The 27,132-nt window shown below is 38.6% G+C and overlaps 1 protein-coding gene across 21 annotated transcripts in view; it reads left to right on the top strand.

Annotated features, from left to right (window-relative positions):
* Window positions 1–9,417: 9,417 nt before the first annotated feature.
* CSNK1G3 (casein kinase 1 gamma 3) overlaps window positions 9,418–27,132 on the top strand; it is a 108,545-nt gene continuing 90,830 nt past the window's right edge. For 11 of the 21 annotated variants that reach the window (XM_014859550.3, XM_070517536.1, XM_070517532.1 and 8 more), the window contains exon 1: window positions 9,418–9,558. The gene's annotated coding sequence lies outside the window, so the exon portion shown is untranslated. Of the gene's footprint in view, window positions 9,559–10,509; window positions 10,553–11,437; window positions 11,578–27,132 lie in introns of all 21 variants that reach the window. The other 10 variants (XM_070517530.1, XM_044780378.2, XM_070517526.1 and 7 more) reach the window with 3 other exon arrangements.

Genomic DNA, 27,132 nt, shown 5'->3' with positions numbered 1-27,132 from the left:
ATTAACCATTGCTAAATAAGTATTTCCCTGCTACTACACATTTTGGAGCAATATATATAGAATGCCCATGTGAAAATCAGTTTCATATGCAAATGATCACCTGCCCTTGCTTCTTTGTTTGAGCTTATATTTGAAAATACTGTCTATTTTCTCTGAGCAAAATATCTTAATTTAATAGCACATTTCTCCTACTTGATAGCCATATGGGGAACTCCTTGTACCTCAGTTTGGGCTGCTTGAAAAGATGAATGCATTTCTCCTTGAGGTGCCCCTCAGGAACCCCTAGTATGAAATCCAGGAGTCCTGTATTGAGGTCCAGACAAAGCCAAATATACTCCCCAAATCTGGGAAAAAAACCTAACAATTTTCAGGGGATGTGCTAAATAGATAGACAAACAATTTTTTTTCCACATACTTTCTGTACTCTTCTTCATTATCAAAGGAACCAAGGCAGTTAACAAAAATACTAATAGTATAGCAAGAGAAAAATAAAAAGGGGAAATAAGAATATAGAAAACAAGATTATTCCAGACTTAGCTCACCAACATGCATGTCATAAGGTAAGTGGACTACCTAGAAATGGGCTCCCAAGTTAGCTCTCGGCTTCCTGGAAATCAGCCCCATGAGTAAATATGAGTTAAATGACTTATGACATTTGTAGGATGAAAACAAACCAGCTGTTTAAAAGAAGCATAGTTCTTCCTGGCACTGTAACTTAAAAGAAATTTGTTCCTTGAGTCCTCATGTAGAAGATATAATGTGATGTAGGAAATATCCTTAAAAATATTCCTTCAGTAATTACTATAATGAGTTTCATAGGGCTGTTTCTTACAATGTCCCTCAGTATAAGCCATGTCATAACAGAAAGGAACAGTTTGGTAAAGCAAGTTTATGAAGGTGTATTTTGGGGGTATGGAGGAGACACAAAGTAATGTGGGCCGTATACACTCAACTAAATCCAATGATAAATTGAGAGTAACGGGAGAAATCAGACTGTACATTTTTTAGAAAATCCTCCAAAAATATTTTTTAAGATAAATTTTCAGTATTATGCAACAAGGTACTTTAAAATTATACTCTCAAACAAACACCTCTCTTGCTAATTAATGGTAGACTCATTAATTAGATTAACATCCTCTTATCAAAGCTAAGCATAATGAGGACATGTTAGAATAGACAGTATCTAATTTCAAACAGTGTAACTTCCTATGGAGTCCTCAAGGATAAACTAGTTGAAAAGAGTGCCTCGTCTATAGACTTGTAAGCAGTTAAAAGTTGGAGAATGTTTACTAAAAATAATTATTAATAACTGTTTGTGTACCTATATGGCTGAAAAGACCAATATATATAACGAAGCCAATTGTAGACAAGTAAATACTGATTCTTTGGCTTAAAGAACCTCTCATTCTTTGGGACTTGACATTTGGAATAAGAGTTGATTAAGAAGTATCTGACAGGGCTGGCCACATGGCCAAGTGGTTAAGTTCGCATGCTGTGCTTCAGCAGCCCTGGATTCACAGGTTCAGATCCTGGGCAGGGACCTAGCATCCCTCACCAAGTCATGCTGAGGTGGCGTCCCACATAGAAGAACTAGAAGAACCTCCAACTAGGATATACAACTATGTACTGGGGGGCTTTGGGGAAGAAAAAAAAAAAGAGGAAGATTGGCAACAGATGTTAGTTCAGGGCCAATCTTCCTCACCAAAAAAAAAAAAAAGGAAGAAAAGAAGTATCTGACTAGAGACCCTAGTAATTCTCTGACTGGTGTTGTTTCCTGTGAGTAGTATAACTCTTGAGGCTGTGCTTCAAAAAAGGTCTTAGAGTTTTCCTTCAGCCTATTCTTCTCCATTCCTCTCTCATACACATACTTACAGTTGCTCTAATTCAGCTTGATATAAATTACTAATTTAGGATCCCTCTTCCCCTCACTTTCTTCCTCCCTCTTTTCTTTCTTCCTTCCCTTCTTCCTTCTTACTTTGCCCAAACAGGTTCAATCTGGCGGGGTAGTACTGTAGTAAATAATCCCTCAGTCTGATAGTATGTGCCAGGGTCTCCTTATTCCCATCTCCCGCTACTTTATGAAAAGCAGCATAAATACATGGACTTTGGAGTCAGACATACCTGTATTCAAGTCCTAGCACTGCCACTTGCTAGCTGAGTGACCTAAACACTTTGCTTAAACTCTGAGTCTTCCCTTTCTCATCTATGAAAAGGAGAAAATGATACCCCACCTATGATAATTAAAAGAGATGTTTTCTAGAAAGTGCCTGAGACTCTTTAGGCATTCAGTAGTTGTTCATTTCACTCTATGCCATTTACTTTTACATAAGGCTTGTAGGCAATACTGATAAAATTATTCTAAGAGTGACATCTGTAAGCAGTGGGTCCTTGTCTCAGCAACTGGGCTTAGGCTCTACCTCCTTTTTAAAAAACTCAAACCCTTCTATTTGACTTGGTACTTATGTTAGGCACAATAATGGTCCCCCAAAGATATCACATCCTAATCCCCAGAACCTGTGACTATATTATCTCACAGCAAAAGGGGCTTTGCATTAAGATTAAGTCGAGGATTTTGAGATGGGGAGATTATCCTGGATTATCCTCAGTGGACTCAATGCAATCACAGGAGTTCTTATAAGTGAAAGAGGAAGTGAGGAGAGTGAGTCAGAGGAGACGTGATGACGGAAGCAGAATTCAGTGTGATGTGATGCTGGCTTTGAAGACGGACGAGACTATAAAACAGGGAATGCAGGAAGCCTCGAGAATCTAGAAAACACAAAGAAAAGAATTCTCTCCTATAAAGTGTCCAGAAAGAACACAGATCTGCCAACACCAAGACCTTAGTTCAGTGAGAACCATTTTGGACTTCTGATCGCCAGACCTGGAACATAATAAATTTGTGTTGTTTTAAGCTGCTAAATTTGTGGTAACCTGTAACCGCAACAATAGGAAACCAATCTTGTGCTGTTTTCTGCTTGTCTTTCTTCCAAAGGCTCTGCTATTTGTAAAGTGTAGGGGCTAAAGGTGCTCATTGCAACTGAGTTGGGCTTGTTTCTCGGCCTTTTCAATGGACTGAGTTAAGAAATATGATATGATCATCATTCTTTCCCTCTATTTACCAATCATCATCCCAATATACGGTAGATAATTATTTTTATTGTTTTGAGCAATGTTTTAGTCTATTGAGTTTAATAATAATAATAATTAACATTTATTATAATCAGATTGGGTTTTCTGGTATCTGGAAATGCATTTGAAAGCCGGTCTCTATTTTCTTTTTTGCAGCGTTGATCATGACTCAGTAGCCTGTTCCACGCCACTGATAGATTTCCAGTGAGATGTTAATGTCTGGCTTAAAGGCATGCAGGAGGAGACTGAGAACTGCAGCTCTGCCTTGTAGCCCAAACAACGAGATTTTCTTTAATATTCCAAGACCAGGACTAAGTTGATTAGGTAGCTCGCGAAGAACAAGGGCTACCCTATCACTAAGTACTCAAATAGCTGTAGTAACTTTAGAATACGGAATTTATTTCGTTGTAAACAGACCAAGCTGATTTCTCTTTGCTGATGATAGTCAACAAGATCAGGAGAGCACAGGTAATATACGGAAGGGAAATGAGACACAGGGCGATATTGGCTGTCATTATCATCAATATAAATTGATGAGCATACACTAATATGCATCAGAGTAACAATTCTAGAAAGCAGCAAGTATGGACATTTGGTTGAAGTTTCTTCTCAGTTAGATCAGGTCACCCAAGCTGGCAGAACACAAAGCATTAAGTCACAGTCCAAAGGGTTAGGTCTGCTGCAATTGGCAGGGTATCAGCCAGAAGCTGAGGTAGGGCTGCCTAGGGACTGAAGGCAGCTGCATTGGAATACAAAGCTTTGGCAAGGTGTGGCCAGCTTTGTCAGTTAGGAGAATACAAACCTGAAGCCAGGGAGCCTCACATCACAGTGAGACAGTCAGAGATTCTATTAGGGTCAAGCCAAAGAAGTGAAGCAGGACTGAACTACTGCTTGGAATTCAAGTGTTCATGTGGACACAGAGCCAGACCACACAAGAAAGGATACAAGTAGAAGAGACAGCAGCGAGCGGAACCAAAAGCCGGGAAAGCAAGCCTAGTGATCAGGATTCTTCAGCTGCAAACAACAGAAATTTACTCTGAGTAAGGCAAGAAAAACAGAATTGAGGGAAAGGCAAGGGTCGGGGGGCGGGGTGGGGGAGTCTCACAGAAGTGACAAGAAACTGGAAGTCCTGGTTTGGGCAGAACCCAAAATGTTCCAAAGGCTGGGAAGTAGGATCATAGCCACTGTCCTATGGCAGGAACTGCGTGGTCAGGGTGCTGCTCTGGGGATGGAAAGCCATTCCACCTCTTTTTAGATTCTACATCCTTCTGCTCACCATTCAAATCTAGGGAGAGAGCATCCATTTGGCATTGTTTAGGCAATACATCCCCCAATACTCCTCCCCCACCTCATAGCACACCTAGAGGAAGGCAGAGCCCCTGGTCATGGAATACAAGGAAAAGGAGAAAGTTCATCAAAAGGAAGTCTGGGTGCTATTACGAGAGGGCAAACAGATGCTGGACAGCCAATATACCACGAATGTCCAAGTATACATGGTAAAAACAAGAAAAATAGGGCCTGGAGCAATTTTAAATAAAGCTTTGCCTCAAGACCACAAATCCAGTTCCACAAATCTCCGACTTTTAAAGCTAGGAAACAGCTTGGGACCTGATATTTCCAACTTTTGATTACCATTCATGTTGGACAGAAAATGCAGGTTCCTAGAGGTCACATAGTAACAATAAACATATATGTAGTGCTTACTGTATGTCAGACACTGTGGTGAGTGCATTACAGATATATCATTGCATTTAATCTTCCTGATATCAACATGATGTAGGTACTACTGACTCATTCTGTAAATAAGCCAACTGAGGTTACGACTACTTAAATTGTGCAAGGAAGGAAAAGAGAAGGCAAGTGGTATAATCCTAATTATAGCAGAAGTAGAATGAGAACTAAATGGAAGTGAGTGTTCTAAGACATCATCCTGCGTCAGTTTTTAACTTCTGTTGACCTTGTGATCTTGTTCAGTCAGATATGGCATCAATAGCATAATAGGAACAAGTGGGAGGACGAAGCCATGTGAGCCTGGTGAAGAGAGGGATAGAGTTAAGACCAAGCATGACAGAGACTAAAGAAATGTAATTAGACACAAATGCTGACCCCAACAAGTCCTCTGGTCACTGTCCAAAAGGCACATGAAGTTCAGACATGGCTTAGGCAAGCTTTGGCACCAATGTGGTCCTGACCAGAAGGATATCGTTATCCAGTCATCCTAGTCAGTGGGTGACATTTGAAGAAGTTTGGTAGTTTGAAGGTAATTCATTATAGCAGGACCCTAGCAGTGACCTAGGGTCTGGTCAGAACTGGGACTAGTGAACAACTATCTAAACAAGCTTATACCTTCTCGACATTGGATGGGGTTCTGGAAAAGGCTGAAGTTCCAATTAGAACAGGAAACCAAAGGAGAAGTCCAGTGCTATAGAGTGGAAAAGAATTATAGGGAATAACAGATACGGGAGTTAGAAGCCTACACTCTAATCCAGAGTTCTTACTTGGCACTCTGCTTCGTCAGCCAGAGGCCTGCATGATTCCTATGGGTCAGGATTGATGAGACAGTCAGGCTTGGTCAGATTTGGCTTGCAAGCAGGGATGGGCTCTTGAGGTAGACATCAAGAAATATAACTGTGGGGAGGAAAAGGGACCGGGGAGGGAAAATGGAGCAGGGACTAATCTTTATGACCACCTCCAAATCTTAGATTCATATATGGCCCAGAATTAAAGCTGTTTTTGAAACTATTACCAAAAAAAATCACAGCTTTATCTAACTCTTCCATTTATCACAAAAAAGCATTCTTTGGGTAGTCAAACTTGCTTAAAAGCTGCCAAGATTCAGACCTGCTAATGGAAAAAAACAAATTAAATTGCCTAGCTAGAAATTTAGCCACTTTTTTGGGCAAGACACTTCTACACTTTTCATAGTGTTTATAGCTTTTCTCTATAGACAGTTTTATTAAAATTCGTTAAGAATGTATTGTTTTTCTCCACAAGATTTTAACATTATGTTGTCCACAAATTGTCTTCTCTCATTAACATCTTGTCTAACTTTTACTTCCTTTTTAATTTATAGATAATATACACTCTACATAGAAAGTATTCCTTTGAAGAATTCTATCGATTGAATTGTGTACCCCCGTAATTCGTATGTTGATGCCCTAACCCCTAATGTGATGGTATTTAGAGATGAGGTCTTTGGAGATAATTAGGTTTAGGTGAAGTCACGAGGGTGGATCCTCATGATGGGATTAGTGCCCTTTTAAGAAAAGGAAGAGAGACATCATGTTTGGAGGAAAGGCCCTAGGAGCACACAGTGAGAAGGCAGCCAGGAAGAGAGCTATCACCAGAAGCCCACTGTGCTGGCACCCTGATCTCAACACTTACAGCCTTCAGAATTGTGAGAAAAAAATTTCTGTTCTTTAAGCCACCCAGTCTATGGTATTTTGTTATGTCAGCCCCAGCTAAGGCAAGGAATCTTAAAGATGTGATTTTATTAAACATTACCGAAGATTATTATTATAAAATACAATACAGTCTCTCAGAAAAGTTTTGTGATTTTGTCCTTTCATTTTTCCATCTACAAAATACTTGAAATCATCATTCCAGGGATGCATAAACCAGTGTCTTGACCTTCTCTAGCTGTACTCATGAAACAATCCAAAAGAAAAGTTGCTAAGTTACAGCTTCCCCCAAACCTGACCTAGCTGCTGTCTATGACTGGCTTTCTCCCAGCATGCTTTCTTTCTCTCCCCTTGACTGCGGAAGACATTACTTTCCTGGTTTTAGTAAAACATGTTGCTCTGCTCCCAGGTTCTGGCTATTGTTGCAATGTCTCATTTTGCATCTTTTCTGTTTCTACTTGACCTTTTACTTTTTCTTAATTACATCTATCCTCCAGTTAGTTTACCTTAAGGATAATACCAAAAAAGAAAGAGTTTGCCAATGCCTCAGGCTTTACTGTGTGTCAACCCGTAAATCACCATGCTAGGTTTACCATTAGAGTTAAATAAAATATTTGGAAGAAAAAAATGAAGGTTTCTCCTATTTTTATTTTGAAAAGCTTTTTGTAAATATCTTTACCTCATAATTTTGTATTTCATATTTAGCAAGTTATCACTTATCACATCATCTTGGGCAAGTCACTCTCTTTGAAACCATCATTCCTCATTCCTAACGAGGGAAAAATAACAATAGCTGCTATATTACTTCGGTTACAGTATTATTACGGTTGTGAGAATCAGATGGAATAATATAAACCAGAGTTTGTACAAATGTTGGTTGTTAACATTGTTAAGTGGAATTATCTGCCTGTATTTAACTCAGCAAGATTGGCCACATAGTTGATACAATGCACCAACATAGAGTGCTAGTTTAATCTTTGGTGCTTATTTGTATTTCAGGGGTATTTCTTGATCAATTTGTGCAAAACAAGTTTGGCTTAGGAGAGTATTTTAATAGTATGAATGAGGGGTGAGGGGAGAAAATGATTATAGGACAGATTCTTAGTTCTCTCATAATCTTTAATGGTACACTGGAAACATTTATCAGATTTCTCTTCTGACAAAATGCTTTCTTTTCACGTCCTACAAGTGCTTTGTTTGAAAGAGAGAATGGTAGGTATATTTTGTGGAAAGTAAAGCTGCCCATTTTCCCTTCTCTGTAAGCAGTTAGGCTTCAAGTGGGAGAAAGAAGGAAATGGAATAGTTCTCCTGCTTCAAACTCTAATTGAAGGCCTTAACCCTATACTCTCTCCATTTGGTGTACGTGTTGTGGATGCGTGTTTTGGCGCCGTTGGGTAGCCAAGGTGAGTGGGCAGAGGGGTAAGAGGAAGAGAAATAGCAACAGAAGTAAAGAATCAAAAGATGTAAGGGAGACGCGAACATTTACAATGTCTCAAATGTGAAAACCAAAGGCACCAGAAATTTTGCTTTCTTTTTCTTCTCTCCTCAAACTCCCACTTGATAAATTCTGGTTTTTTCCCTAAGAAATTCATGATAGTCTTAGACTGAAGTCATTTCGAAGTAACTTTCCCCCCTCATTTTAATAGAAACATGAGTCTTTAAACATAGTGCAGGGTATGGTTTTTCTTCATGCACACGTTATTGTCCAACTTTTGAAAGGACTTTAGAAGTAAGAATAACAATTTTTTAAAAATTTATGGTTTGAATCCTTCACAATGCCTTCATGGTGGATCGATTTCCATAGAGGTCTTCCAAAGTGCCATATCTTCACTCCAGTTAACCAACTATAAGAGGGAGGAAGAATGTAATCTTCTGACTTTTCTACGTGGGCTGAGTGGACTGGAAAGCATCCTCAGAAAATATGGGTTCTAGTTTGAGTTCTACAACTTGATGATTTAAGTAATGTTTGTCCTTTTGGAACTTCCGGACGTTCAGTGGAAAAACTACCACCTTATACAGTTCAGAGGATTACCTGAGCTCACAAATGTAATTCTCTACAGACAGAAAATGTAATGCAAACGTGAACCACGAGTCATATTTCCAAGCAGTCGAATCCCTGATATTAGCAGTCGGGTTACACGAAAGTGGGGGAAAATGTCAACTCTGCGATGTCTCTCCCTTAGGCTGGGCCCTAAAATTCTTTGGCACCTGGAGGGCTGTGCTCGGCACCCTTACTCGGCCCAATTGCGCCCTTTGGCTCTTTGCTCACTGAAGCCGCGGAATTTTCAGCAGCTCTCCTAAACCACGGGAGCGTTTTCTTCCAGTTCTCCCCGGAGACCTCCCCAAGCCTCTCCTACCATGGCCTCACCCGTAGAAACGTACTACCCGTATCCACAATTACTCCACGTTCTCCCTCACGCACCACTGGTGCGGAGGTGGGGAGAAAGGAGGAGCTTGGATTTTAATACCTTGCCAGCCAATCAGCGTGCTGCCTTTCTTCCGGTCAGCAAGCCGACCAATCCGAGCACGTCAGTGTAATGTTCGGCTCTACTCGGCTCTTTTCGTCGATGCGGGCAGCTCCGGGGCAGCCGCCGCTAGAGAGACGCTTTCCTTTTTTATTTTTTTTCCATGTGTTCACTTCCGGGTCCGGCGCCGATCCGGATGCCCGAGGCAGAAGGATGTTTGACCTCCGGATAAGTGAGGCGCCGCTGTGCATTCATTCCCGGCTGCATCGGTGGCGACAGCAGCGACTCGGGCGGCGACTCTCCGGCCAGAGGCGGCGGTAGGAGGCACCGGCAGTAGTGCAGGGACCGAGTCCGAGCCGAGCGGCGTTCCCTCCCTCGCTCGTTCCTTCCCCCCTACCTCGCTCTCTCGCTCGCTCCCTCCCTGCGCGGCTCGCTTTCCTCCTCCGGCCCCGGCGGGTGTGATGTGCCGTCGCCGCCGCTGCCCCCGCCGCCGCTGACTGACGGACCGGGGGGCGCCGCCCGCGCCCGGGACCGACCCCGCTGCTCGCGGCCGCGCCTCTGAGGTAAAGCCCTCTCCGTGTTGGCGCTCGCGGGCCCCGGCGCGGCCGCGGCTCCCTCCTTCCCGGGTGGGGCCGGGTGGGCTGGGGTCCCGGGCTGGGTGGGGTGCGGCGGGGGCGGTGCCGCGGGCGGGGGCCTCGGGGGAAGGGGGCGAGGACCCGCGCGGGCGGCGCGGAGGCGCGGGCGGCGCGGGGGCCGCGGCCGCGGGGGAGGGCGCGGAGGGCTCGCTGGGCCGGGAGGGGGTCGCGGGCGGCGGGCGGGCTGGCTGCAGAAGTTGCCGGAGTGGCGCGGCCCGAGAGGGGCCGGCAGGGAGGTGGGCGAGCTGGGAAAAAAGGCGGGGGCTTCTTTCGGGAGGGGTTTTGAGGTCGGAGCGCAGCCCCAGGGCGCTTTGCTTGTGTCCAGACGATTACCTTCGGAGTCGGGGTTTGGGGCCGGGGGGGCGGGGGAGGCAGCGGTCTGCTGGAAGGAGGTGTCAGGGGCCGGCGTTCATTTCGGGGGTAAACTTCCCGTTGGGGTGTTTGTTTTAAAGGGGGGGGGCAAGGATTTACCTTTTTGTTAGCGCTTTTGACTTAGCTCAAAACTTAACCAAGCCATTAGTCGGGGGTAACAAAATTACTCTATTGGTTACTGTTACTGTGCTGGTTTGTTTGTTTATCCCACATGCAGGGGAAGTGACACACAGAAGCGTCGGTTCTCTTGGTCCACAGCCCCCACATTCTTTCCTGCGGGGCGGTGATGGAGATGTGTGTTTGCCCGTGGGGTGGGGGTAGTTAGGCCTGTGTTATGATCCTTCCAGTTCTCCCAGGGAAGGAGGAAAAGTTAATGGGTGGGAGAGAGAGTCTCTTTGTGGGAGATGGCTACTGTTGCTACACTGTGCGAATTAGTTTTAACTCTGTTGTAATGAGTACCAAGGCTGGTCAGTAAGTGACCGACCCCTTTTTCACCTTTTGTTTTAGAACATCGACTTTAATTGGAAAATTAAAAACCTGCTGATTTTTAGTAAGTAAAAAAAAATAAATCACGTTTCTTTTACTTTCGCAATTATTTCTTGTGATATGAATGACATTTGCCCACAGATAGTAAAAGATGTTGAACTATATCTGTTGGAATATCTTTTAAAATTAAAAATACCTAATTTTAAAGCCTAGTATATATTTATGAAGAATATTTGGTATCCCTAAAATATATAAGAAGAAAAATATCACAAAGATTATAATAAGACTGATTTAGAATTAGAAAGATGTGAGGCCGGTTCAAGAAAACATTTTTCATCAAAAATCAGACCTGATTTGTGACATTCCTAATAGCTATTTTTGAGGAGGGCGTGGAGAGATGTGCTCAGTATAATTTTTGGAATAATTTTATATTTATTCCTAAACTTTGCTCCGACTGTATTCTTAGCTAAGATAAATTATCTTCATATTTTGTATACGTTAGCCTTTATAATTACACAAAAGATGAAAATTATATTTATGGACATTGAAGAAAGATGATATCAAATAAATTGCATGACTTTGGCATAGATTCTTAGAGTGTATAGACACTTGCTTTCAGGGAGCTTGTATTTCTGGATATGCATCAGGTATAAGTAGTTCTTAGGATGGAGGACAGAAAGGTTAATTTTAATGTTGATACATATGAGACTTTTTTGGGGGATCTTAGAAAATGATTATGTTTACTGCTGATTTATTGTGCTCATTGACCTGCCATTCATCAACTTAAAAATTAATACATTATGTAATTATTGGCATTTTCATTATTAGATTTGCAGGAATTAACTATTAACAAAATCTTCAACTCATGAAAATCATTTATTCCTTCAAATAAAAGGGCTGGGATTAGAATCAAGGGATAATTAATTCAATCTGGACTTTTACTCCGTAGAAGGGACCTTTACTATGTGGTAAGGATGGAAGCGTGGGTAGAATATGAAGATGAAATGAGACCCAGTAGCTGCCTTCAAGGGAGAAGCAGACATTCACAGAAATAATTGCAACACAAGACTCCTGTGGGTTTTACCAGAGGTGCGTGGAAGCATGGGGGGGTGTGTGTGTATGTGTGTGTACGAGACAGAGATACTAATTTTTGACTGGGGAATTATGAATGAGTTTAGAGCTGGTAACACTCCATTTGGGCCTTAAAATATTTTAATAGGCAAAATGGGGGCATATGTATGGGGGTAGTTTTCTAGGTGAAGGAACAGCCAGAGCACAGGTGTGTTGGTTGGGTATTACGGGGCCTGTTGAGCTGGACATAAGGCTGCTGTGCCAGGACGTCTTTGTGGGAGGGGAAGCTCTGAAAGTAGGTGGAGATCAGGCCATGGAAGTCCAGAATGCCTTGTATTTAAAAATGAGTCAGTTTGAGGTGTGAAGTGTATAGATTCTCTGCCGATAGGGAGTAGGTAGGCAAATAAGAATCTAAGTTTAAAGAAACAGATTATAACAGAATAGTCAACTTGTTATCATGCACGCTAATAGAGGAAAGCAGAAAACTATATAATCTAAAACAGTTCATATGTGGCTTTGTCATATTTCTTTACTTGTATTTGCATATGGGTGTGTCTGGTAAGCTGGTAATTGGTTTTATATGAAAGAAATCCAGATTGTAAAAATGTGACTCAGGAAGAAACGGGAAGCTCTCTATTTACTTTTCTGTGTCCCCTCTGTAATCCCCCCCATGCTGGGAATAGACCATTATTCCAGTGGAGTTTATTGGTTCACATTTTTTTCAGAATGAAACAAGTAGTTATTTAGTTTCAAAGGGTTTCCCAAAAGGATGTATCTAACTAAATAGAATACTGAAATATTAAATAACAAAATAAAATACAGGTCACTGGAGAGTTATATTATTGTTAATACATTTGCACGTGAGATTTGTTATGGATAATGTGAAATGTAAGGAATCTACATACGAAGGGAATTGACTATAACAGTGGGATGATAAAATGAGAAGCTCCCACAGTTTCAGATAAATATTTATAAGGTTTTTAGTCATCTTAAATATCAGATGACCCTAAAATAATTTAACCCCGAACTTAATCATTATCAAAGGAGTGCTTAGAAAAATATCACCCTCACAACACCAGTATTTAAGTCCATGTAAAATAATGTTACAGGGAAGACTGTTTGACGGTTTTTACTAACCATTCCCCTTTTAGTGTTCAAAAAGGACTTACATTATAACAAGATTTGTGTTATCTTGAACTTCTCAATAACAGCAATATCTTTTACAATTTATTAAGTGCCTGCTTTGTATAGGGGCCATAAATGATACTGTTAAGACAACTCCATGAGTTAGGTGGTGTAACCCTGGCCCTTGACAGTAGGAGATAGCGTCTTCTAGAGTTTAAGCAATCTGTTTAAGATATATCTTACAAGTATCAGAATGCATATTTCAATCAGTTTTTTTCTCACTTCAGAATCTTAAACCACCAGTGATCTGTTTTTGCTAATCTTCCGTCTTCCTTTTTTGTCTTTTCTCATGCAGTTGGCACTTGGTGGTGTTCATTGGTGGTCTTAGTATATGTCTGGGTGTTGGTTCTTCAAGGTGCAGTTTCTTTGGAAATGGCAGTTTTGGGGTATCTGTAGTTCCTTAATTGTAGAGATTCTGTAGGAGCAGACAGTATGGTTTCAGTAACTTAAGCTACCTCAGAGTATCACTTTTTTTTTTTTTTCTTTTTCCTTTTTCTCCCCAAAGCCCCCCGGTACATAGTTGTATATTCTTTGTTGTGCGTCCTTCTAGTTGTGGCATGTGGGACGCTGCCTCAGCGTGGCTTGATGAGCGGTGCCATGTCCACGCCCAGGATTCGAACCGACGAAACACTGGGCCGCCTGCAGCGGAGCGCGCGAACCCAACCACTCGGCCACGGGGCCAGCCCCTCAGAGTATCACTTTTGTGCTGATCTGCCGGACAGAACCGTACTTGGGATTCTTAATGTGTAGAAATCAAGTGTATATTATCCATTAATGTGAAGTGACTTTGGAGAGCCTGTGAACTACTCAGAATATATGGAATGAGAGAGATAGGTGGGATAGATAAGTTTTAGAGACACAGTGGAGGCTGCTGTTAGCCTTGTTTTTTCCAGCTCCCTTCTCAAAGGTGAGATTTAGAAACTATAAATCTTTGGGTTTCCTCCTATTATGGGACCTAAGGATGTGTGTAGTGATTTGTTCTTAAACTATGGTAAGTGACTGGTTATATTCTTTCCTGCCACTCCCTGCCCATCTTTTATAAGAAAGAATTCTTAACAATGAATTTGAAGAGTTTATGTATTTGGTAGATGAGACACATTTTGGTCATTTTCTTTACTAATGATATGTCACGTAGTTTTAATTTAATGAAAATCTATAGCTATATGTTCACATATAGCTAAATCATGTCTACTTTTTTTTTAAAAGATTTTAAAAATATTTTTTTTTTCCTTTTCTCCTCAAAGCCCCCCAGTACATAGCCGTGTATTCTTCGTTGTGGGTCCTTCTAGTTGTGGCATGTGGACGCTGCCTCACCGTGGTTTGATGAACAGTGCCATGTCCGTGCCCAGGATTCGAACCAACGAAACACTGGGCCGCCTGCAGCAGAGTGCGTGAACTTAACCACTCGGCCATGGGGCCAGCCCCTCATGTCTACTTTTTTATAGCTTTCACTAGAATTAGGTAAAATCTCATGATAGATATTCTTTTTCCTAAACACAAATTTCTAGTGTTTTTTCTTTTAGTGAGGTAATGTCATACTTTTAGCTGTATTCAGACTTAGTACGTTTATTTAGCTAATTTTGTATTGAACTACTTTTTTAAGCTGTTAGTTACATTTGCAAAAAAAAAAAAATTGGCAGAGAGTTATTCTGCCATTATGCTTTTCATCAAGATTGAGAAATTTCATGTAAAGGGCCAAGGTATGATGTTTGGCACATAGTAGGCACCATGTAAATCTTCTCTTACATTCAGAAGTTGCTGGTATATATATGAGTTGTTAGAGGGTTGATTGGTGGGTAGAATAAGCAAAGACTCTTGGGAATGGCCTGTTACAGGAGAATCTCTTTTAATTTACCTCTGCTGAACCCACTCAAAAGATTAAATGATACTTTTCATTTACTGCTTGATCCCCATGCCAGACTGAGTGGCAGCAGACTACTCCCTAGTTTGTTCTCGATCTTATATTCTCACCACTATTGTACACTAACAAACAGTCATTTGCGTTTGTAACCCACAAATTGTTAATGGCAATTATACTTGATATTGTAGTTACATAGTTTAATAAAACATTATTCAGTGAATTTTGAAGGCAAAAAGGTGTTTGTATGAGAACCAGTGTCTGCTTTGAAAACAGGCGAGTAGCTAAAATCAGTTACAGTTGAAATAGGTGTAGGTGAAATAACTTTAAACAATTAGGGAAAAAACCCTAAAAAATCTAAAAAGATCCTTTGACTAAGACTGCTTTTAAATGTTTGTGAGATGTCTTTCCATGTTTAAGAAACAGAAACTGGAAGTCACAGGTGATGTACTATGGGTGTGAGTTTTGCAAGAAAAAATAGAACTAGAATCCATAGACCCATACTTGAAGAAAAGGCATTAGCCTTGCATTAAAAGATTGTCTGCTGAATGTACATTTTTATGTTTTAGTTGCAATAAAATGTTGAAGGCACGTACTTTTTTTTATGATTCCCCTTTTTAACTAATTTATGAGCTGTTGGTTAATAATAACATATTAAAGAGGGTATCAGCTTCTAAACTATCACCCAGTTTATATTCTCTCTTAGAGATTTATTTGACAGCATCCTCTTTTAAAAAAGAAATAAATTCTGGTATTCCTGAACCTATAGTCATTCATACATTAGGGTGAATTTTTAAATTATCTACTCGTGATCAATCTACAGTTCTAACATATTTCCTAATATGGTCCCTCATCTGATTTCATATGCTACCTTTCAGCTTTTATACAGGGCCAGGCTTAGAGAGGAGCCCTCTTATAATTCCAACATCTCTTCACCCTGAGTAGGGACTGCTGGACTGAATTGGTAGAGGAAATTGTCCCTTGGAAGAGGAAATGCCATGCCCTTGATGTGTAGAGCACTTTAGTTTGGTGCAAAGCATGGTGGTCTGTCAGCTTACAGTAGGTACCGCAGCCCAAATGGAAAGGAGAACTTTTAGGTGTAGGAGAAGGAGGTCCAGGTTGGGGAAGGAAAGGTAGATGGAGTATATTATTTATCTCAGCGTTGCCACATTACAATGCCTGAAATATAGTAGCTACTGAAAATGGAACACTGACATATGGAGGTAGGGCTAGTTTTTCAGAACTTTGGTCTGCTGCTCTGTGATTTTCTTGGCTCTGCTCTGCTCTGTGTATTGGATTCATCCTCTGGTTAAGAGCAAGATCACATCTAGGTGTGCATTGGCCAGGAAATCTTTTGCACAAGCCTACCAGCATACTTTTCTCTTCAGGTTTTATTGACCAGAATTAGGTCATGTACACTTCCTAACCAGTTATGGCAAGGGGAATAGTGTTATCATGGTTGGTGTCTACTAACCAGGATATATCCCCTGCAGTTGGGAACGGAGTCTTATTTCCCTCAGTTACATGGTGGAGGGAGGATATTTAAAAAAAGTGTGAGAAGGAAGAATATGGGGGAAATGGATGTTAGAGAGGCAATCAGTAGTGACCACTACATCTACTTGTTTTGAGAATGAAAATAAATAATGCATAGAAATACACTTTGAACTTTAAAGCATTGTACAAGTGTAACGGATGGAAGATTAGAAAGCTGCTTCTGTGTTACTATCTTAAATATGCTCAGGTATGAATGAATATTTTAGGAGGTAAAAACACTGCTAGTTTTCTTATTGACTGAGTCAAATAAAATCAGTTACCTAAGTTGTAAGATTATACATTTTTTCCATGGAGCTCATAAAGTTAACTTTAAATTAAAAATTTGTACCTGTAAACTTACTAAAAATTTTTTCTGAGTTGCTGCTCCCATTCAAAAATTGCCCACACCTTTGATCTCATCAGATTTTTTTATTTGTCACACTTAGAGGAGAATAAGCACATTGAGGAAATGGGAGTTTGTCAGTCAGAGGAGGGGTTTATTTTGAGTCATGGAATCCCAGTGAGATAGGAGGAGGAAAGAATGGTTTTCACGTATCTTTAAAGCAGCAAAAAGAAATCACTGGGGAATGGGGAGGCAGGTGAGAATCATAGAAGTTTAGAATTGAAATGAATCCTGGGAAGGTTGAGTGAAATGCTCAAATCCCACACCTGGTTCGTAGGATTGCTAGTGTGGTGCTCTTTCTGACCAAGAGGTAGGAGGCCGTGAAAAGATTTTGTCTACTTCGCAGTTTTGCTCAGGTCCATGCACTAGTTCTGTAAATCAGTCAGCCAGCTGCCTTTAGTATAGATATCTGTGTTCTCAGGCTTTGGAAAATTGTAGCCAGAGGATTTTTTTTTTGTGGGTCAACAGACAAATCTTTTAATCTTCCCTCAAGCAGTCAACAACACTACCACCAACACACACACACACAAAGTAACCTCAAACCTAGCCTGCTTAAATGAAAATGCAGAAGCAGAATGCGTACTTGGAACAATTTATATATATTTTTATTTTCAAAAAAGTATTCTTAAAGATTTCTCTGCCTTGAGTGTGTGTGAAAGAAAAGAGTAAACACACACATATATGTAGATACATATATGTATATATACAGAATAAATATACAGAATTAATTGTAATTCTTGTAATTGTTGCAGTTGTTGTAAATATACAGAATTCATCCATCCATTTCTTGGAAGGATATTTAACAGTTATTTATAAATAGTGAGTTTTGGGATGATTTTTATTTTTACACTTTTTATACTTCTGTGTATTGTTTGGATTTTCAGCTATGATTATGCATTATTTTTATCATCAGTAAAAATAGCAAATCTGTTCTGTTTTTTTTTTTTTTGAGGGAAGAAAATAAAATCCTGGGGTGGGATATTTTCTACTAACTTAGATTTTAACATATAATTTTTCTTTTATTGTATATTATATATATTGAATGCACTGATACTTTGTAATTGTCTTTATTTTTTAAATTGGACTTATTAAAATTATTTACCTTAAAATTTTAAGTTGAAATTGGCCATATGACACTTTTTGATACAAGTGTACTTTATAAAAGTCGTGGACTTCTGAATATTTTGCAATTATTAATTGTGTTTATCTGTTTTTTAACTTGTTTGATTTTGACTTTGGGTGGTATACTTGGCAGTATATTAGAGTCAGAGTTATAGTAAGAGTTTCCTTTAGTAAAAAGGGAAGTGAAAATGTTTTTTTCCTTACACCCAGTCTGTGTCTTGTTTATTTTCTATTTCTGTGGAACACATTTTATATTCTAGCAATGAATACTTTCAAATGGCAATCAAATGTAGTAAGTAATGTAATAGGGAGAAGAGAGAGAAAATTCCTGGTATTCCATGAGTCTTATGTTGTATAAATATATGGCTATGAGGTGTTTTAATAAAATCCTAATTTGGCTTGCAAAAATAGCTTAGTATTGTTTTGGAGGTGAAACTAGTGGGTATCAGTTGTTGGTGACTTTTAAAAAAACCTGGTATTTGTAGATGCATATTTTTATAAAATATTATTTTATTTTCTCCTTTTATTCCAGGGATCTGAAAACAATATAAACCAAAAAAAGTGTAAATCTTCAAGATGTGGAATCCTGTAATACCAATTTTCATTGAAAAAAATGGTAGATTATTTACTGAGTTCTTTTTCTGTCGTAGGAGTCTCAGGGCTTGTTGTATCTGATATTTCTTAATATAGTTTAGATTCTGAAAATAATTGTAGTTAATAAAATATCAAAATGTAGGGGCCGGCCCCATGGCCGAGTGGTCAAGTTCAGGTGCTCTGCTTTGGTGGCCCAGGGTTTCGCCAGTTCGGATCCTAGGTGCAGACATGGCACTGCTCGTCAAGCCATGCTGGGGTGGCGGCCCCACATAGTACAACCAGCAGGACCTACAAGTAGAATATGTGACTATGTACTGGGGGGCTTTCGGGAGAAGAAGGGAAAAAAAAATCAAAATATAATCACTCTTTAAAATCATTCTTTTAAGTATTTTCTGATAATTTGTAATGTGCGTTGTGTGTTTATTGTATGCTCTGCTGTTTATCTAAATATCCTATTGAAGGTGATTTTTTGAAGACTGACTGAAAAATAAAATTCTTAGCATTGGGAATGTGAATATCAAATAAATTAAAATAAATTTTACTATAAGTACATGTTTAAAATCTCCCAACTGAAAATTAGTGAATTTTTTTCTGTGGCAGACTAAATCAGAGAAGAAAAACAGAGAATTTTAAAGATAGTCCTTGCTATAGGGTTGGAAGTGCTGACACTAACAGATGAGAGGAAAGGTTTTGTGGGGGAGGCAGCTTGTACCAGTGGTTCTCAGCCTTGACTTCACATTAACATTTTCTGGGGAGCTTAAAAAAAATGGCAGTTATTGGGATTCTACCTATGCTAATTTATATTTCAATCTGGAGACGGGGCCAGGACATGGATATATTTTAGGATTTCTATAGGTGATTCCAGTTTGCTGCAGGCTTGGAAATGACTGATTTTTCCTTCTCTTTATACACATCTCTTAGCTCTTTTTACTCTCAAGTTCTCTTTTTAATTGGGGATGGGAGTCTGAAGATGAGATAAGAAATGCATGAAAATATTTGCAGGAGGACCAGGTTAATGAAGTGACTTTCTCTTCATAGTTTCATACCCAGAATCCTTAGTGAGGCCACTATATTCATTGCTCGTTAACAGTTTTTCATAAGTATAGCACCAAAGTTAGAGGATTTTTGAAATTTGAAAAATGTGTGAAAGGGAAATTTATCAAGAATAAATTAGGGCATCAATTCAGATGCCCCTAGAAATCTTAAGAAACCTAAATAACAACAATCATATCTTTAAAGTTACTATAAATTATAAGAAGACAAGAATTGTTGCTAATCAAAGTCTTATTAGTTTTAGGTTATATTTATCATGTTTGCAGTATCATTGAGTTGAGTTTTCATGGACCATAAGGACAGAAGGGACTTTAACAGTTATTTAGCACTTCTACTCTTTTACTCTGTCTTATACCTTTGTTGATGAAGAACTCGGTTTGTCCTCTCAGTGGAAATAGTTTACTTCAGTTATAGTATATTGTGTGTATAGAATATTGTCTGTATTGCATATAGTCAGTAAGTATAAATAGTGCATTTATATGCATTATACATATAAATGCACTATGATAATAGGGTTTTATGGTTATTGTATCTTATCATTTATGACAGGTCAGTTTCCTTTTTTGTGACTCATTTGATGCTTCTTCCTAGATCAGGAACACCCTTCCCAGTTATATAGCATTTTTCTTCTGACAAAATGAGAGCAAGCTCTTTTATGATGTATTTGATATGTTAAAGTCCATTCAATGAACATTTTTTGCAAGGTGGCAAAATTGGATTTTGCAGTTCTAGTATAAATTTCAAAGATTAGATTTCTGTAAACTGCCCTAGTGGGAGAATTTGTGGTAGAGAAATTTAAGATTGGATAAGGTTTAGAGGACATGTTAGGGTGAACCTATGGAAGACTTTTAGAATTATTTTGAGTTTACCAAAATTATACAATAAAATCAGCACATGATAAAGAGGTTACCAGTAACATTTTGCATATACAATTAGTAACGGAGTAATGGGTTCTGTTCTACAGGGCCATAATTACTTATCAACAATTCTAACACCCAAAATACTCTGAAAACCAAATTTTTTCTTGTATTTTGGCATAAATTGATTTTTTCACAAAACGTGTGAACTGTTCTCTTTATTTCATGTATTTGTAGGTTTCACTGCAGAAATAGTGAATACTTGATTACAGTGTACTGACTTAGACTTCTCTGTGCCGTCCCAGCCTTCTCTAGGGGTGTTACACAATATATGGTGTATACACGCTGTATCACCTGTCAAAAATACCTTAAAATTCTGAATTCTAAAACATGTTTGACTGAAGGACTTTGGAAAAGGAACTGTGGAACTGCATAAATTTGCTTCTACCCCTTGTTTCTTGATAGAAGCTGCTTAGCATCTTGCTCCTCTGAGATGGGGTTTCAGTAAGATGCTAATACGTACCAAGAGGCACTTTATTTTAATCTGTGTTTGTTCTTTAACAGTTGTTGAAAGCTTTTCTAATTTTTTGACACTAAGTTATTAACCTTGGTCCTGTGGGCCCCACTGTGGTCTCAGCAGGATTGTGTAATTAGGATGCTTGAGATAGAAAATGTTTCGGGTAACTTTGGTGTAGCTGAGTGTTCATAACACTCCTTAGTCCTTGGGGTTATATAATTTTACCTCTGTACATGGTAACTTCATGCGACAGCACCTGCAGGCAGCCCTCTTTTTACATATCTTGGCTTTCTTTTTCATAACAGAAAGAAGCAGGGGTGTGGTTGCAACGTCTCTGTTTTAGTTTCCTTAAACTTCTTTAATTTGTTTTTAAGACTTCACTGCAAAAATCTTTATACCTACTTTGGCTTTCTTTTTTTCCTATTCTCTCTGTTTTTCACCTTTTCTTTATTATCCCTCTTCTCCTTTAAAATAATATTCCTCAACAAGAGAAGTTCATAATTATGGTGTTCTGAATCAGAAAAGTGTCCTGCTTGCGGGAAAGGTGACAGAAATAAATCAGCATATTCTGGTATTTCCTTAAGAGGACCTTACTGTAGGGGAATGGTCATTGTACTGCTTGTGCAGGGAAGGTGTTCTGTGAGTATGGCCTTTGCTTTCTTTCCATCCTCAAACGCTGAAGGATAGCAGGATGGTGAGCACTGCCGTACATGCTTTTTAAGCTGCGTTTTTGAGTTCACCAAGATACGAGGCACTTTAAGGTCTAGATCCTAACGGGGGTTTCAGAACTCATATAATTGGGCTATGTGCGCTTGCTGTGTGCTCTGAAAGCACTGTAATTCTCTTGTAGTACAGGTGATGTTCTATATTATTGCTTAAGCTATGTGATGTCGGGGATGTGATTGTCTTGTTTGCCATTTGTATTTCCTGTGTTTGGCATGTACTAGGCCTCTAATGATTACTTATTTGTTGAATGAATGGATTAATCATTTTATGGTTTTTGTTAGGGAGAATTTTAATGTGTAGGAGCCTTGATTAAAGGCCTCCTGAGGCACCATGCTCACCCCAAACCAATGTAGTTTGCATCCTCAGTTGTATGAGACAACTATCAAACAAATCACTTGGCCCCAAGATAAATAAAATAATAAACACAAGCATCTGACTGAGTTACTCAGGTTTAAAAGTAGAGAAATACATTATAGAAAGGTTTTTTTTTAAATGGTAGAAGTGAAATTAAATGCATTTGTGGGCTAGCCAGAAAAAGTTAAAGGAAGTATTACATTTTTTGAGACTTTCAGTTAATTTTGATTTTGTTGTCAGATATTTTTTATATTAGATAAACAGTTCTTCTCTTTTTCTGTTTTAAATTTTCACATACTAAAATTCTGTCCACCCACAATCAAGATACAGAACAATTCCATCACCCCAAAATATTCCCTCATGCTGCCCCTTTGTAGTCAACCTCTTCTTCCCCTCTTGGCCCCTGGCAACCACTGTTCCTATAATTTTGCCTTTTCCAGAATATCATATAAATTGAATCGTGTGGTTTGTAGCCTTTTGAATCTAGCTTCTTCCTCTTTGCAGAATGCGTTTTAGATTCATGTGTGTGGTGGCGTGTATCAGTAGTTTCTTTCTGCTGCTGAGCAATATTCCATTGTGTGGATGTACCTCAGCGTGTTTATCCAGTCACCAATTGAAGCCCCTGTTGCTAGTTTTTGGTGATTTTGAATGCAGCTGCCTTAAATGTTTGTGTGCAGTTTTTTTTGGTGAATCTAGGTTTTCACTTCTCTTGGGTAAGTTTCTAGGATTGGAATTGTTGGGTCATATGGCCAGTGTATGTTTAACTTTATAAGAAACTGCCAAACTGTCTTCCAAAGCAGCTGTACCATTCTGCATTTCCACCAGCAATGTAGAAAGAGTTCCATTAGTAAGCAGTTCCTAACATTTGAGTTGGCTATAGTGGATTACTTTTTAGTAATTAGTTAGTTTGATTGCACACCAGAATATCGTGACAATCACATTAATTCTGAATAGGATATTTTTATTGCTGTGGGTCTGTGAGAGACAGTAATTTAGGGGAGCTTCTCTTTTCAGTGAATGCAGTCTTTCGTACGCTTTGGACCTGTACTCTCTTGCTCAGATAATGCAGCCTTGATCTCTGTAAGAAAAACCAGTCCTTCACTCTGGTGTTCATATTGGGGATTAAGGTGCCTTTGGACCAGGTCTGTGTCCCTGTCTTCGGGCTACAGCACTTGCTGTGGGGAAGGATTCTCTTGGTTTGGATTGGGCAGAAGGAAATCCTTCTCCTGGAGAAGTGGTTGTACTTTCAGCTTGCTTCTATCATTTGTTGCATGTTTCACTCTAGAATTTTGTGGAAATCAACTAGGTTATTTATGATTTACTGACAGTTACACTATTAAATCTTTTCTATGATGAGTTGACAGTATTAGCTTCATAATTAAAATTCTCAAATGTTAGTACCGTTGAATGAGCCTTTTAAATTTGTGACCTTTGCCTACACTAGACTGTTATTTGTAATTATATGTTTTTATAAATGAGGAAATTAGCAGTTAAGAAGAAAGAATATAACTTTGTTGTAAGAACCATGTATAAAACAGCTACTAACTTTTCTGAAGGACTTTCTTGTTTATCTGGCATTATCAGGGAATGACCTGTTAGATAAATCAGAGGAATAACTTTATACTAAAATATTTTAAAATTAAAATGGAGTTTAGGGGCTCTTACTGTTCAATGAACTGAATATGCATTTTGTGACCTCCTGTAATAAAGTTTTTTTCTCCTGGTTCATAGCTATGTTTTGGAGAGTTGAACTACAGTGTAAATGACCTTTGATTTGTGAAGTGGTGTTTCACTGCTTGTGGTATCTCTTAGAGCTATAAATTGCCTGCCTGCCCATACCTTTTTCTTTCCTCCTTTATTTGAAAAAGAGATGATCATATACATTGACATTCCTAAACTTCTAAGAGGTAGTTCATTTGTTCATTCATTCATTCTTTCATTCATTATTCAACAAACTTTTAATCAACGTCTGCTGTGTGTTATGTATTACAATAGATAATGGGGAGACAGAGTTGAATAAAATATGATCCCTACCCTTGAGACATCAGATTAAAAAATTGATACGCTATCTTAAAGAGTAAAAACATTGTCCCCTGTCTTTTCTGTAAATTGGTAGTGAGATGTAGGGGTTTGATCAGATTCAGTTTCAAGTTTATCTTCCATCAAAAGATCAAATGTTGTCTTTCTTTGTGTGTTGTTAGCAGCAATTGATGATCCTTGCCTAGTTCCATTAGTTCATTAGGAGTTGCACAATGATGATACTTGAATTCTTTCATTTCTTACTTATTAGACTGGAAGACATTTAAAGAAAAAATTCCCCTCTTCAGTTAGAGTTGATCCTCATTATTGTCAGATTCCATATTTTCAAATTTGTCTACTTGCTACAATTTGTTTGTAACCCCAAAATCAGTATTGTGGGTGCTTTCCCAGTCACAGACATGTGCATGCACAGAGTGGCAAGAATTTGAGTCACCTGACGGCATGTTCCCTGCTAAAGTCGAACAAGGTGATGCTCTGCCTTCTTGTTTTGCTTTTCGGGGCTTATTTAGTGCTTTTGGGGAGTGATTTTGCTATTTAAAATGGCCGCCAAGCATAGTGCTGAAGTGCTGCCTAGTGTTCCTAAACTCAAAAAGGCTGTGACTCCCGTTATGGAGAAAATGAGTGTGTTAGATGAGCTTTGTTCAGGCATGAGCTTTAGTGCTGTTGGCCGTGAGTTCAGTGTTAATGACTCTACAGTATATATTAAAGAAGGTGTCTCTAGACAGAAACATACATAAAAACAAGGTTATGTAGTGATCAGTTGATGAAAATATTGTGACCAGAGGCTTGCAGGAACCTAACCATGTATTTTCCCTAGGAGCAATGATTCACTGTTTGCTATTTCAGAGTTTGCAGCAACTTTATAGAGTGTAATTTCTGGGAATCAATTGTCTTTGGTTTCGCTGAGGTACAAAAGAGTATCTTTTTAAATCGATATAAAAAATATACTGCAGAAAGTTGGAAGTCATGGAAGTACATAATTATGAGGCTTATTCTGGGGCAAATTTATTGCTATATCCCTGGCACCTTTGACTGCACCTGGTACCGGGTACATACCTGATAAATCTCTGTTGAATGAAAAGTAAGTGCCCCAAAATGGAACATGACTTTCCTTGATGGCTTAGAGTTTAAATTTAATGTAATTCCTATGTTTGGGGTTTGCAATCGAGTTGGTGTTTATAGATAGTGAGATAACCTGCTTATAGAGATTGATATGGTGAATATTTCAGTAACGTAAATTTTGTATGACCTCTGCTTGACTTTTGATTCCTACCATGCTTAAAGGGGCAGGAGATAAGGGTGTACATATCATAAATGCTTAGGGAGCTGGACTTTTTCAAATTAATCATTCCCTCTTCTTCCAACTATTGAGACTCATTAGCTATGATAAGGGGTATTACCAATGGGAGTATAAATTCACCTGTGAAACTGAAAAGAGGAGGCACAAAAGACAGTCATATCCTAGTTACTGGAGAACAGTCAGACCTGAATAATTAGAAAATTTATTTAATTAGATTTTCAGTAATATTTATGTACATTAAGAAAATTTAGATTTTAATAAGATTTCTCATTTAAAAATTAACTGAGTTATAACTGATTATAATATAGTATGTTTTGATACTCTTGTGCTGCTATGTATTATACAGTTGCCTTCAAACAGAAATATTTTTTGACCACAAGTCATAGAAATATATTTACCACAACCTATAGAAATATATTGTACATTGTCACCGAGTGATATATGTGCATTCATATAGAGGACCAAAACAAAATCTCCTTAAACGGAACTATCCTCATTACATGTGTGCTTCATTTTCTTTTCTATTCGATACTATTTCATTTAAAAAACTGCTGCTTGAGACTCATTGGTTTAATGATCCACTAATGGGTCATGATCCACAGTTTGAAGAACACTGCTCTAATAGAACTGGTGGTAATTTTCAAAGGCTGGAATTTCCTGAATCTTAATAGGAATATACAAAGGACATGACTGAAATCAACTTTCAAAAATGTAAAGTGTTGTGGATGATAGTTACTAAATATTCTGAGACAAAATAAGTTTCTGTAGTATGTAATTAGACAAATTGATCTCCATTTTTGACATTATGGTTAATGATTTAGCTTTTAAAAATAAAGCGTTTAGTCTTTTCTTAGACAACCATAGTTGAGCTCATGCCAGAAACCAGTAACTGGGACACTTGCTGCTAATAGAAGCATGTGATGTAACGGCTAGCTATCACATCACAAATATTCTTACTCATTTAAATTTTGGAAAAGCCAGGAGACATGTAATGTAATTTTTATGTAGACTGAATAAGGCATTTGAAACACTGAATGGCTCATTTCATATAGTAAATATGAACTTTTTCATTTAAGATAATGAAGCAGTGAGAAATCTGTGACAAGTAACGTGAAAAATATAGTTTTAAAAATTTCTGTTCCTTATTTGCAAAGAACATTGAATAACATGCTGAACATGAAAAGAAACCTACAGAAACTTTTGATACTTAATGTTACAGGTACATGGAACAGTTGTTGCAGCAATATTTTGGAAGCTTGGTAGAGTATTAATAATCATTTTTTAAAATTTAGAACAGGGGGACAACCCTGTGGCCGAGTGGTTAAGTTGGTGCACTCGGCTTCGGTGGCTCAGGGTTTCACTGGTTCGGATCCTGGGCACAGACATGGCACCACTCATCAGGCCATGCTGAGGTGGCGTCCAACATAGCACAACCAGAAGGACCTGCAACTAGAATATACAGCTGTATATTGGGGACTTTAGGGAGAAAAGAAGAAAAAAAAAGAAAAGAAGATTTGGCAACAGATGGTAGCTCAGGTGCCCATCTTTAAAAAAATAAATAAATAAAATTTAGAATTGCTCATTAATGTTTACTTGAAAGCTTTAGCTCTGCGTGGTTTATTATGAGGTAGACCATGCTATACTGATATGTTCTCAGACTACTTACTCTATTTTATCTAGTTGCAGCCTAAAGGAGTTCAGTTGGCTCTGTAATGTCCTAAATTATTGGACCATGCAGATTAGGGAATCTGATTTTCTATTTTATGTTTTGAAGATTCATCAGTGATCATCAAATTAGAAGTAAGCCAGTGGCCTACATTTCTACTCATATAATCAGATTATGTCTGATGTTTTCTGTATTTAGCAGCTCATTTTTATCTGCATTAGTGGATGTTACTATGTCAAAATTGTAATTGTTTATGAAAGCAAAGCAATTGATTATTTGTATTTGCTTATGTATTCTCAAGGATAATTTAAAAATGCATCCTTTTGCCTTTTAAATACAGATATTTAAATAAGTCAGAATGCTGA

Source organism: Equus asinus, chromosome 9, assembly GCF_041296235.1.
Source record: "Equus asinus isolate D_3611 breed Donkey chromosome 9, EquAss-T2T_v2, whole genome shotgun sequence".
Classification (NCBI taxonomy): Eukaryota; Metazoa; Chordata; class Mammalia; order Perissodactyla; family Equidae; genus Equus; species Equus asinus.
The sequence above is the reverse complement of the archived record's forward strand: the minus strand, read 5'-3'. Positions and strand labels throughout refer to the sequence as shown.